The sequence below is a fragment of the Aedes aegypti genome, chromosome 2, assembly GCF_002204515.2.
Source record: "Aedes aegypti strain LVP_AGWG chromosome 2, AaegL5.0 Primary Assembly, whole genome shotgun sequence".
NCBI classification, from domain to species: domain Eukaryota; kingdom Metazoa; phylum Arthropoda; class Insecta; order Diptera; family Culicidae; genus Aedes; species Aedes aegypti.
The window spans coordinates 96896745-96911901 of NC_035108.1; positions in this window are offsets into that span (position 1 = coordinate 96896745).

The window sequence follows — 15157 nt, forward strand, 5'->3', positions numbered from 1 at the left end:
CTTCCCCTTCTTGGTTGAATTTCAGAAATGGTATTTAATGTGATCTAAAATTTATTAATGCTAAATCATCTCCAGCGAATCAAAAATTAAAAAAAAACTATAGTCAGTCAGCGTGGAATATGTTCATACTAGGGAAAAAATAAATTCAATCTTTTTAACTCATGTTTGCTCTCTGAAAATGTTGTTCAGGATTCTGTAAGAGTTCCTCCCACGTGTAGAAATTTTTGAATATTCTGCCCAGCTGCACAGTGATGTCAAGGCGGGGAAAAGTTAAAAATAACTTTCACTAACAATTCTGAAAGTATTTTTGTATTTCTCTTCTGAATTCAAACCCAGAATTTTTTGAAGTATAAATAAAAACTGATTTTTTTTACATTTCCTAAAAGAACGTTATCAAAATTCTTGTGTTTGTGCTCCCTAGTAAAATTTATGGGGAATTATAATAAACTTCGACTAAATTTTCAAATGTGAGCACACACTCGAATACATGCTCCGCTTAAACTATACATTTTTATACCAACCTTCAGAAAATCAAAGGTTCATCTTGAGCAAACTTGCACACCATAATTTTCAATTGGTTGAAGAATTTAGGTGCTACAAATCTGTATGGCCAAAATGTTTAAATGGATCCAATGAACATTCTTGTTTAAATCTTGAAACAACATTTACAAATCATTTGAAAAATTCTAATGCAAATAAGTTGAAGGTCTTTGTATCATGTTTTGTTGTTGCTTGGCTGATGCGTCATATAACTTGACAGATATGATGATCATGATGATGATGAGGTTATCATGATCAAAGAAGAGTCTATCATGCGATGAAGATAAATAGTTCCAGACGGCAATTATCTGGTCATTCATAGTAAGGGATCTTCATTTGGGCATGAACAATCCATTTTAAGACTTTCTATACCATTTGTATGGAGATAAATCACTGTGAGCTGTAATGAAAGGCCTGTTCAAGATTATCTGTCATAATGATCTATCGTACTCTGAGAACCCTGTTCAAGATGCTCTTAGGCTTTCAAAAAGACTGTTTAATTCTTATCAAGTTAATTTGAAATTTTTTTTTTATTTCCAATAGAACCTCTAAATAAATACCACAAACTTGATTTTTGCACAAACCAGTTTTAATAGCTATTAAAAACCATTAGAGATTAAGCAAGTAACCATAATGTTAAAATTTGAAATAAATGTATGGGAATCATCCAAAATACTGAAAAGTATCTGAAAGCGATTCAGGAATTGTTCAAATTTTCCATTACTATGTTAAAAAAATTCTGTTGAAAATTTGTTTTAGGAGGCGCCCTTATTTAATAAATGCCTTTCACATTTAACAAAATACTTTACGCATTTTGGCGCCCCCCAATGGCTGGCGCCCTTGGCGGGTGCCAACCTGGCCAACCGCACGCTACGGCACTGGGAATATCCCATGTAATTCTTTCACGAACTTTCCAAATATTCGACCATATACTTTTGAGAAATTCCTCTGAGAATTTCCACGGCGATTTCTACATGAATTATTTTCGTACTTTTTCAGTGCTTTCTTAAAAAACTTCTTTACCGAGTTGTGTTTGATCCTTCGACCTTGACGCTTGCTCCTGCGGGGGCCGGCGATGAGGGCAGGATCAAACATGTCGCGCATCGGTCGAGTAAAGTGAAAAAGTGCCGCGTTCGATAAGTTCTTTTTGATCTTTCGACGTTGACGCTTGCTCCTGGGCAGTGCGTCAAGAAAGCCCGAGCAGTCTTCAGTTGTTTTCCTTCTCGGGTCGCGCGCCTATTTTCTCTGTGTATTTTTATATAGCCGAGCAAACGAGTGAAGCTGAAAGTGGTTTGTTGCTGCTCAAGGATGACGGATCAATTGGTGAGCTCGTTTCATGCTACTATTTCTAATCTATAAAATATGCATGACTGCACCTTTAATCGTTACAACGTTGAGACGTAAATATGATTTTTCAACAAACTTTGAAAGGTTCGTCACTGTGAGTGTCGACATAAACTCTGATTCATAAATTATTTACGCCCAATTTTTTTTTCTCAAAACACCTTTTTCCTTTTACTTTTATTTTTGTAATTAAAAAAAATTTTGAATGGTTCGACACTACGAGTGTAGACTTGCGAAAGGTTCACTTTATTCAACAAACTTTGAATGGTTCGTCACCTCAAGTGTCGGCATAATTTTTCTCTACATAGATATTGTTCATACCAAATGAAAATATTATATTTACATTTAAGCATATTTATAGCTCACAAATAATTATTTATCATGGTCTAATCGCTTATCCTGTGAATCCTGTGGCCCAACGATCCTCCCCATTAACAAACATCCTTCCCAGTAACCTTTGTGGAGATGCAGAGGCAAACACGGTCTCCAAATAGCAAAGGTTACACACTAACATTCCCTCCCCCAATCCCACCTGACTGCAAGGACGTGGCCGGCGCCGTTATTGACCATGTATAAATAGAGGCACTGAATTATGCACACTGAAGAAGATTATGGCCAATCCCAGCCGATCTTCTAGTTGATTCTTTGTGCATTTTCACTGACCTCGGTCAATCACGGAATAGCAACCATTGATATGTGTAGTCAGTCTAAGCTAAGCTAAGCTAAGCTAATTGGTTCCATGCAACGAAAGTTTGACCAAAAATTACAATATTCACGTCGAAAAACAACAAATAGCCATACGTTTTCCAAATCTCAATCGATTTGTATGATATTTGGAAAGGAAGTCTCTTACTTGAATAGCATTCGAACCATCATGACATTTATAAGATTTGTTTTGAATTGAGCTAGAAATCTTAAAAAGAAAATGTTACCCCACTCGAACTTTTGCCCCACTTTACTCTATATGTTCCACGAAACGCGGGACCCTGTCAGAACTCGTTCCCAATAAAACATTATTCGTATTGGATGCGTGTTTTACAAACATTTTAGGTCTTAATCATGATCTAATTGCTCAGTTTAGTTAGACAATTAGATGTGACGCAGTAATATCATGTTGAAAATTGCGTCTGACGTCTGGTCACCTTATCGTAGTTAGTGAAGTTTCGTTTAAATCCTTAGAATAGAAATACTAATGTTTTTATCGAAAGAATGCGGCAATCAGAGAAAAACTGGAAACTTGTACTTAATATGGTCGGAGTTATCAGGTATCAGAAGGCCGGCTCCAAAGGCACGTTCCCCACCAGTTGGGAGATTTGTGCCATCGCCATATTTGAGCCTATTTCATCATCTACCCGATGGGAGAGGAAAGGGAAGGGAAAGATGGGAGGAAATAGGAGTGGGTCCCTTGAAGAGGGAAGATCGCATAAGCGAAATGAGAGCATGTAGCTCCATACCACAATGGGTTCGAACAGCGCCCTAAAAAGGGCACTGCAAAACGCGTGAGCGTAAAGAGAGCCTATAGCTCATTACCACAGCGGGTTAAGAATAACAGGATGTCCTGAAGATTCAGGCTTCTGTATTCAGTTTCACTTAATAAGTGTTTACCAAGTAATTGGAATCGCATTTGCGCAAAAACTGGACAGTTACATATCAGGTGATACGAAGTTCCATAATCGGAGTCACAACTATCACACACAAATGAGTCAGCACGCTGAATATTTGCCATGTGATAGTTGAGTCGGCAGTGGCCTGTCAACGCTCTGACCAAGAGACTGCAATTCTGCTTTGACAGATTTGTTAAATACTTCGCCACCTTTGGAGATGGCTCAGTAATATACAATTTTGTTTGACGACACGACTCCAAACTATTCCAATATTGCTTGTGCTGAGTTGCCGCCCAAGAGTTTATCTGAAGCTTCACCCAGCACTTCGAAATTGGAATAGCCGGCTCAGGGCCAATGAAGTCATGCGATGCTCCATCGCGAGCTAGCTCATCAGCCAATTCATTTCCAGCGATGGAAGAATGGCCAGGTACCCATACAAGGTTTACAGAGTTGACTGAATTCAGTTCCTCAATTTGAGTTCGACATGCGATAACAAGCTTCGACCTTGAGTTGGCCGAAGCGAGAGCTTTTATAGCAGCCTGACTATCTGAACAGAAGTATATGACTTTACCCATTACGCGCTGTTGAAGTGCTGATTGCACTCCACACATAAGAGCAAATATTTCCGCCTGAAAAACGGTGCAGTTTCTACCAAGTGAGTAAAACTGATTCAGCCTTAGCTCACGAGAATATACTCCTGCACCAGCTCTACCTTCAAGAAGGGAGCCATCAGTGTAACATACTATATTGTTTGATATACTTCTTTCCAAATAGCCAGACGTCCACTCTTCCCGTGAAGGGAATTGTGTGGTAAATGTCCTGTAAGGAAAGTTACAAGCAATTGTGAGATCACTTGGAGCAAGGACAATTTTGTCCCAATTCACCAAAAGTGGAAACAACGAAGTGTGTGTAGATCTACGATTCACTGGATTTTTCTCCAGTAGATCCAGTACCCATAAACGGTAAGAGCAAGAAAGTGCTTCTTGTTTAAGATATATGTGTAGTGGCGCAACGTCGAAAAGGGCCTCGAGCGCTGCTGTGGGAGTTGTAGAGAACGCACCAGACATCGCCATCAAGCACATCCTTTGGAGATGGCCCAATTTTGATTGGATTGTTCTCACTTCGCCCTTTTGCCACCACACAAGACATCCATATGCCAATATTGGTCGAACAACTGTTGTGTAAATCCATTTGATATATTTGGGTTTGAGGCCCCAAGTTTTACCAAAGGTTCGCCGGCATTGACCGAAGGCCATGCAAGCTTTTTTGACTCTGAAATCAATGTGAGGTGTCCATGAAAGTTTGGAATCTAGAATGACTCCGACATACTTTACTTGATCAGTCACATTAATCTCAGTGCCAAAAAGACGTAAAGGTCGAATTCCATCGCGGTTTCGTCTTTCCGTAAAAAGAACAATAGATGTTTTATTCGGGTTAACCGAAAGGCCATATTGGCGACACCAACTCTCGACTACCTGAAGAGCACTTTGCATCAGGTCGAATAGGGTGCTTATGCACATACCAACTATCAGAGCTAGATAGTCGTCGGCAAATCCATAAGTTGGAAAACCGCAATTATTGAGTTGCCTCAATAGCGTATCTGCTACGAGATTCCACAAAAGTGGTGACAAGACTCCCCCTTGGGGGCATCCGCAAACACTCAATTTTCGAATCGCTGATTGACGCAATGTCGAGAAGAGATGTCGGTTTTTGAGCATTTGATGAATCCAATTGGTAATCATTGTAGGTAGCCCATGGTTTCGTGCGGCTTCCAATATGGCATCGAAAGACACGTTATCAAAGGCACCCTCAATATCCAAGAAAACACCCAAGCACGATTGCTTCTGAGCGAATGCTTTCTCGATATCGTATACAACTTTGTGTAAAAGAGTCACAGTGGACTTTCCAGATTGGTAAGCATGTTGATTCACATGAAGAGGCATGTTTGCCAAATAAACATCACGGATGTGATGATCGATAATCCGTTCCAGACATTTCAGAAGAAAAGAGGTCAGACTGATTGGTCTAAAACTCTTCGCTTCCTCATACGACGCACGTCCTCCTTTTGGGATAAACTTTACAGTAATATCACGCCAGGATTTGGGAATGTACCCGGTAGCAAAACTGCTTACAAGTAGCTTTTTCAAAACATGTTTGATAAACTCAAATCCCTTTTGGAGCAGAACAGGATAAATCCCATCCGCTCCTGGAGATTTGAAAGGAGCAAAACTATTAAGTGCCCATTGAATCGATTCAGTAGTTACGATACTGCGAGCCGAGGCCAGAGACTCGTAACTACATGAAAAGACATTTGATTCATCCGTAGATGCTATGTCCACACATCCGGGGAAGTGTGTATTGAATAAACATTCTAAAACTTCTTCATCGGAAGAAGTAAAGTCACCATTAGGTAAGCGAATTTCGTTCACTTGGAAATCCTTAGATTTTGCAAGAATTTTGTTCAACCGACTGACTTCACTCAAACTGGAAACATTTGTACAAAGGTTTTTCCAGCCGGATCGTTCAGCAGAACGAAGAGCCTTCTTGTAAGCCTTGCGAGCTGACTTGACTGGAGCCTCTCAAATTGATATCCGAGCTGCCCCAGATGATGTGATGAGCATTGGCATCACTGCCCACAATCAGCGGAAGGCCTTTTGTTACGCAGTGTACGACAACTCGTTTGAAGTCATCCGTTGGGGATGGTTCATCATGTGGTAAATATACCGAACAATAGACGTATTTCCTGTTGAGGTCACCAACAGAAACATCGATTGTGATAGCACATACATCTCTGGTAGTTAACTCAGAAATGAGTGTAGCAACGATTGCTTTATTAACGAGCACGCATGCGCGGGGCATGGAGCGCGAGTTTGCCATTTCAAGCTTGCTAAAAGTAGCAAAAACTGGGTCCACAAGGTTACCTAGATAGAAGTTCCCTCTACGAAAGTAGGGTTCTTGAACTAGCGCCACTTGGGCTGCACCATTTTGCATGAGTCTGCAAAGATTGATCGTTGCTGTTCTTTTATGCTGAAGATTGATCTGAGCTAACCTAACCGTAGCCACTACCCAAACTAGGCAGGATTAAGCTTTTTGCAATCTCAGCACGAAAAAGACCAGCAACGAAAAAAACCAGATCGGTATCTATTTAAAGTCGCCAAAGGCGAAAGAGCACAGAATACACTGTGTAAAACGCATAATGCGAATCCATATAGGTGATAATTTAAATTAAATGTCAACATATTCATAATCCCACCCTTATTAAGCCTCAAGATAGAGACTGAAGAAGGGCAGCCGATTATCTCGGAGAAACACAAGGTCACCTGCACCATTGCTCCGGGTAGCACAGGAAGGACTCAATACTGTGGAGGGCGCCCTGGTACCCCACAGGCTCCGTTTGCGGTTAGGTTTTATTTAGACCCCCCTAACCATTCATTCTTAGGCACGGTACGCATCACACCATAAATTAGGGGTCACCTGTGAGGTGGACTTTTACCACCGGAACAGGCAATCCGTAGTGTTAATTCTTAGCCAGTTGAAACAACCGCTACCGACACTACGCGGCTATCTAGGCTGCTCGGGAAAAGGAGGTTAATATTGATGATTAACTCCTGACGTGCCCAAGCAGCCACTAATAGCTCACAAATAATTATTTATCATGGTCTAATCGCTTATCCTGTGAATCCTGTGGCCCAACGATCCTCCCCATTAACAAACATCCTTCCCAGTAACCTTTGTGGAGATGCAGAGGCAAACACGGTCTCCAAATAGCAAAGGTTACACACTAACATTCCCTCCCCCAATCCCACCTGACTGCAAGGACGTGGCCGGCGCCGTTATTGACCATGTATAAATAGAGGCACTGAATTATGCACACTGAAGAAGATTATGGCCAATCCCAGCCGATCTTCTAGTTGATTCTTTGTGCATTTTCACTGACCTCGGTCAATCACGGAATAGCAACCATTGATATGTGTAGTCAGTCTAAGCTAAGCTAAGCTAAGCTAATTGGTTCCATGCAACGAAAGTTTGACCAAAAATTACAATATTCACGTCGAAAAACAACAAATAGCCATACGTTTTCCAAATCTCAATCGATTTGTATGATATTTGGAAAGGAAGTCTCTTACTTGAATAGCATTCGAACCATCATGACATTTATAAGATTTGTTTTGAATTGAGCTAGAAATCTTAAAAAGAAAATGTTACCCCACTCGAACTTTTGCCCCACTTTACTCTATATGTTCCACGAAACGCGGGACCCTGTCAGAACTCGTTCCCAATAAAACATTATTCGTATTGGATGCGTGTTTTACAAACATTTTAGGTCTTAATCATGATCTAATTGCTCAGTTTAGTTAGACAATTAGATGTGACGCAGTAATATCATGTTGAAAATTGCGTCTGACGTCTGGTCACCTTATCGTAGTTAGTGAAGTTTCGTTTAAATCCTTAGAATAGAAATACTAATGTTTTTATCGAAAGAATGCGGCAATCAGAGAAAAACTGGAAACTTGTACTTAATATGGTCGGAGTTAAGTCAGAGTGGACCAAGTGACATTTTTCATATTTTGAGAAAACTGGCCTTAAAGTCTAACACTTTTAATTTTTGAATTCGTTTAAATTTTGGTTCAATATTTCTACTCATCTCTGAGTAGACTTTCGAACAATATAGTGTGAAGTAACAATCATGAAAAAACATAATCCAAACCTCTAATGGAACGATTTTTTGACAGACTATATGTACTTGATCCACTCTGACTGAACTAAAGACCACCGTTCAGTGATTTGGTTCACTCTGACTGAACAATATCTAGGAAAATAACAATCATTTAATGGTTACATGGTCAAACTGGGTGCATGTCTATTAGATAAACAGATTATCAACATCCTTCGACATCAGTACCGTAAATTCTTGAATAATCCTTATATCCAATCCCGAATTCAGTGGCATTACGATAACTTGAAAATTTAAAGCTTTGCAAATCTGAAATCGACTTAAAAAAATCACAGCATAGGCTTATAAAAACGGCAAATGTTAAAAAGCGAAGCATTAATACTTTGCAACTAGACAAATAAAACTATGTGTTTCTTACTTGGTAAATTGATCTTCTCATCTCATGAAAATTATTACACGTGAAAATATTTACACGTTACACGTGAGGAAAAATGTCATTGTTTTTCATTGATATTTAGTAGTTTTCATCAAATTCTACTTACATTTCGGGAATCCCGGGATTCCCGGGATGTCAGCAATAAAATCCCGGGAGATCCCAAAATTCGTCAAATCCCGGGATGTCCCGGGATGGACACTCTAGATTAAACCGAAAAATAAATGAGAACTTTGATTAATCGGAACTAAAACAATGATGCAAATAATTCCGAGGGTGGAACAACTTGAAAGTCCTCGGGGTGAAGAACTAGCCATATATGTTAATGTGCTAAATTCACCTTAATAAAGATACAAAAAAAAAAACTTGAAAGTCCTCTCTAGAAATAAAAAAAACATAACAGATAGGGCAAAAGCACCGGTTTTGGCCAGCCCAAGAGAAAATGTCAATAAAAAATAAATGGAAAGCAGTACTTATACTACAAATATGTCAAATGCAAGCTTTAAATCCATATTATGTGTGTAAAATATCAAAACTGAGCTACGACCATTTTTTCGCTTTGAAAATCCCGCTGGTCAATATAGGCCAACGGAACCAGTTTCGGCCAGAGATTTATCTTCGGTTCCTGAATTGACCAATCGCATTGATTTCTCATGAGAGTGGCCAAATTAGGAGTGCCCAGGCCAAATTAGGTGTATGGGAGTTAAAATTATAAGGAAAATGAGTTGTTTATCTTATGTTTTGAGTAAATTTGGACGAGTAAATGAATGTAGCTCTATCATGTGAATGTGATCTACTGAACACAAAAGGTTTCATGCTGATTGACTATGTAAACCGGTGTATAATCTCCTATGGCTACCACTGGCGTATGGCCAAAACCGGAGCTTCTACCCTATTCTGTTCAGTTCCTACTGTGAATGCTGTGATAGTAAAGAATGCTAGAAACTTTTCTTAATATGAGGTATCTGGAGAAGAAAATGTTTTTTTTTTGGAAGTGGCAATCATGGAAAAATAGTATTACCCTGTCTGATGCAAATTTGCTGAACTCTTCATGCAACTTGATTTGAAATTTCTATGAAAATAACATAATTGTACCATAAAAAAAAACTATTTGTCCTTATATTTATTAGTGTTTTTTTGTCCTAATGGAAAACAGTTAGAAGATTTAAAGGCTGTAATTTTCTATATGTGGGGGAGAAGCTATTTTGGAGAAAACGGCTTCGAAGTTTTGCAGCAATTTTTCACTCCATACAAATTATATAGAAGCCAAAAACGACTTATTCTTCTACGAAATTTTTTATCTGGACATTGGACGAAACTGCTATGCATTTTCTTTTAGTTGGAACCAGGGCCGCATTTACGGGGGAGCCCCCACAAATCTTAACAAACATATATGTAGGTAAACTTTTACGAATAATTAGAATCAGTGCAATAGTACATTTTTAAAACGCATCATATGATTTGAAAGATTCAATTTTATTTTGAGAAATCCGGAATAACGGGCGAAATTTATGCAAAACATATAACTGTAAATGAAATCTCTAAACCACAATATCAGAACATTCCGAATGGAATTTCGTTGACTTCAAGAGAAACCAAAATATTCGGAAATGATTTGGATAAACAAGTAGAGTGCAATCATTTTGCTTAAATTTAGGATTTTCTAACGTGACTCTTCCAACTAAAGGGTGTCCACGATGAAATTACCACATTATGAAATTGCTCTAACTTTTTAACCGTCGGGTAGAATTTAATGAAACATTGAGTGGATTTAGTTCATAGTGCATTATTTACATCCTGCAAGTTTTAAAGCCCTGTGATCAAAACTCGCGGAAATGGAGTCGAAAGAACAGCTCGTGCGTGATAAAATCTTGCGCATTCATCACGAGAACAAGGATCTCTCGCATCGTTCCATCGATCGGAAGCCCAAAAGTGAAGGAAAAAGTATTCCGTACAACACCAAAAATCACAACCGCGTGGTTGGGGCCTTCAACCGAAACCCGAACGCCTTCGTTCGGGATGTGGCTAAGAACCTGCACCTAAACCGAAGTTATGTCCAGAAGGCCAAAACTAAGGCTGGGCTTCGAACGTTCAAGGTACAAAAGGCCCCTAATCGCGACGAGAAGCAGAACAAGTTCGCCAAAATCCGTGCCAGGATGTTGTACCTCAACATGCTGACGAAAGTTGAATGCTGCATCATGGACGACGAAACATATGTGAAGGCTGACTTCAAACAGATCCCCGGCAACCTGTTTTTGACGGACAAGGATAAGTTCAGCGTTCCGGAGCATGTCCGCATTCAGAAGATGTCCAAATTTGCGAAGAAATTCCTGGTTTGGCAAGCCATTTGCACGTGCGGGAAGCGGAGTGCACCTTTTGTAACCCAGGAAACGATGAACGGACAGGTTTACATGAAAGAGTGCCTCCAGAAGCGACTGCTTCCTCTCCTGAAGGCCCACAACGTCCCAACAATTTTCTGGCCAGATTTGGCCTCATGCCACTACTCCAAGGACGTGCTGATGTTCAAACCTCCCAACACTCCGGAGCTCCGCCCCATCGAGAAGTACTGGACGATTATGAAGCAGCTCCTTCTTAAACGACCTAAGGTAGTGAAAACAGTCAAGGAACTGAAGAAAGTATAGGTTTACATGCAAAAAACGGTTGATTCACAGGTTGTGCAGAATCTTATGGCCGGGGTTAAGGCCAAGGTGCGGTCATTTGCGTATGGACTTCAAATAAAACACGAGTAAATGGTAAAATGAAGTTTAATAGTTATTTTTCAATCCCTGAAAATTTGATGGCAATCGGATGAAAACTCGAATTTTGCGAATCAATTTTGTGTGTGGCAATTTCATCGTGGACACCTTTTAATGGAATCTTTCTCAACAAAGTTTAAGACAAGGTTGGAATCAAGTAATAGTGCTTAATTATTAAAATATTAATTTGGAAAATAACTCTATCGATCACACTGCATGGTTGGTAGCTTTTAGGTTCCTTGAATATAGAAACTTTGGAGACATCTAGCTTGGAGAAAAAGACCAAGAAGAGACTAGACAGGAACCAAAAAGAGACCGAAAATGAACCAAACAGGAAACAGAAAAACAAAACGTACTCTACTAGTAACCAGAAGATGAGAGTTTGATTCTTTATCATAGAATTAGGTCAGACGTTTCTCTTTTTTTATATTGCGTGGCATAACGACAGTATTACTGTTTTTTTTTTCAACGATTTTCTTTAGAAATTTCTTGAGAATTTAGGTATTTTTCCAAAGATTCAGAGATTATTCCAAAGATTTCTCCAGAAAATCATTAGGTGATTATTTCCCTTGGAATTCCTTCAAGAATTGTCCTAAGAAATTCTCCCAAGCTTATTGAGATTACAATAAAAAATATCTAAGATTTTCCACCAGGAATTTCTCCAAAGATTCTCAGATATTTTTTAAAGGTGGTCATAAATCCCAAAGAATTTTCCGGTTATCGATTTTCCATCGATTTCCTTAGTATATCCTCCAAAACTTATGTTTATAACAACTTCAAAAATCTGTTAGATCTCCTGCGTTGGCTGCGTTCAGTTGAATGATTAGTGAAAAAATATCTGGAAGAACTCTTAGTAGTCCTGAGAAGATTACTGGAGGTAATATCGTTGGAGTGCTCAAGGATTTCCTAGAGAAAATTGTGGTGAAAATCCTCTAAAAATCCTTTGAAAAATCACTAGAAGAATTTCTGGGAGAATTGGTAAAGGAATCTCTAGAAGAATTTCTAAAGAGAGCTTTGTAGGAGTACCGTCGTTGGGGGTGACAATGGGTCAAAAAGGCATATGTACGATTTGTTTATTGAATAACTATCGCAATTTAGCTCCAATAAACTTCAAATTTGATGTGTATGTACTTTGATGGTACATTAACAATTGTTCGAAAAATTATTGAAAAATTTTTATTCACAGCGGCACTACAAGTGAATGAAAAATGACCCAATCTCACCCCATAGAGGGGGTGACATTGGGTCACTATTATTGAAATAACTTATTTTTGAGAATATGATTGCAAAACCATTCACAGCTGAAAAATATTGATGAAATACGATGCAAACAAGACGAAAAGATATCTAAGATGTTTCACAAGTATGATAAACCCACTTAAAAGAACGATTATACCAAAAATTTGTAGAGCTATGAGAAAATATATGAGACCCAACATTTATCGTCAAGTTTACATAAATTTTCTTGTTTGTTTCCCTCAATATATCTTCAAAGTCTCATCCCCATTGCCATAAAGCCTATTAAGTTTTCCCAGAGGTGTACTGAAACAGTGATTATTTTAAACCCTCGCAAATAGTTATATTTCGGTGCGACATTCCTCGTTCAATATATTTCAGGCAGATTTTGACTTCATAGTACCGGTATTTCAGTGATCCAACTCATTCGTACTTTCGTGAGATGTTTCTGTAATATGGAAACACTAATAAATAATTAAATTTATAAAAAAAAAAATAATTGATAAAATTTTACGATGTTGCTGCGCACGAAACACAGTTGCTGGTTTGAGAAGTTGTCAAAATTCGTTGCATTGTTATTCGATGCACGGAATCCTCAAGTAGACTTGTTTGATGTTTCAGAGATGCTGTATTTAGAAAGAATAAACACATCTTAATGAGGAATGAGAACACCCGGCATCGTAAAATGTCAAAAAAGTGGTCTTACAATTTAATTTACTATCGTTCTTGCTTGACCCAATCTCACCCCCATTTTCAATGTTTTAGACACCGTACCGAAAAAAATTAAATTTTTGTGGAAAAATCAATTAGATTCCGGAAAATACTTGTGAAGTGTAATGAAAAGTCTTCCAACCTTCTACTAATACAACGATAGAGGTTAAAGTACATGCGTTATACTTTGTACAGGAGAAATTTAATGCTGTAAATTTTATCTAGTTTCAACATACAAGTTTATTGATATAGTAAACAAAAATTACTAATTCTAAAAATGTATATTGTGATGAATTATGTGTAATAATATGTTCCCCAACATATGAATAATTATTTCTAGCGATATCAGCGTTATTGGCTGATATATTACATAAATCATAATTTTCCGTTTTGACCCAATCTCACCCCCTAGACCCATTGTCACCCCCATTGACGGTACCTGAAAGTATTCCAGGTTAAATCTGTGGACCAGCCACTAAAAGATTTCTTGAAGTTTTCCCTCGAGACATGTTATAATTTTTCTTTGGAGAATGTTGAATTTTTTATCAGGTTTTAATGTAACCAGAATAAGAAAGGAAAGAGACTTCAGGTACCATTTTCATTGAAATAGGAAATTTAGAAATCTTCAATTAAAAATAGAGACTTTTTAGAAACTTGCATTGCCTTAAATCAATTTATTCAACTCAATACTTTTAAACAAATCTGTAACTTCAATATTCAAATTTATATTCAACAAGTAATGAATAAGTATAATTTGAATTAAGGTACCAATAAGAAAGGAATCATCAAATAAATTTTGTTGTTGACGAATAAGCCCCAAAAACATTCAATTTAGTCTGTAAACACATGAGCCTCTGTACGTGCCATAAATCCTTTTGTTCTGATGACTTTTACTGTGCGCCGTGTGTTGGTGCTGTCTCGTTCTCCCTCACGGGAAACTTGAAAACAGGGCGCACAGTAAAAGTCAAACGTTTTATAGCATGCACAGGCTCATAAACATGACTGCTTATAATGAAAACTTTACTAAAACATAAAAAATGTGTAATCTATTGTAATGTATAAACATGTTTTTTTTATCTGGAAAAAGGGCCCCCACAAGACAATGGCCCCAGGGCCCCCACATTTGTAAATCCGGCCCTGGTTGGAACGAAACAATTGTTTGTTTTTTTTTTTAATTTTTGATGAAACGCTTGCTGATGATTGTATGAAAGATTCTTGAGCCTTAATTGAGCGTTTTTTGTCAATTAATCATTTTTTTATATTGTGTGGGAAGTACGAAGATACTCCATAGAAAGTCGAGGAAATTTCCAACTTGAAAAGATTCTCAACCTGTGGCATTTAAACCCTCAGCTAGGTCTTGCTGTACAGCTGCAAGTTTACCGCTACTGTTATGCAAGCCCCATGATTCCTACTTTATATGTAGAATCACTGAAAAATTATTTGGTGTTGTTTCAAATTGATTATATTTATAAGAAGAAGTCAATAAGAAATTATAAGGAATTTAAATTATGATTAAGGTAGGTCATTACTTGTTGAAGATGAAGCAGTCAATTTGGTCATAAAAAATAAACCCATATAATCCTTCAAAATGTATTTCACATGTAGAGAACGCCGAACTTACCTTCTTCTAGGCCTCACTTGCCCTTCAGCATTCCATATTGTATATTTGTTTCTAGTGTTCGGAAACATGCGTCATGTCAAACCATCACCGATTTCTTACACCAATTACTCACCTCACATGGCGTTTAATAAGACACATCATCATTCAAGCACTTCCGGCTCAACCCGCTCGCTCATGGCAGGAAAAAGAAAAATCACCGCACAAATCACACCGACTCACCCTTTCACAAAACTGTAT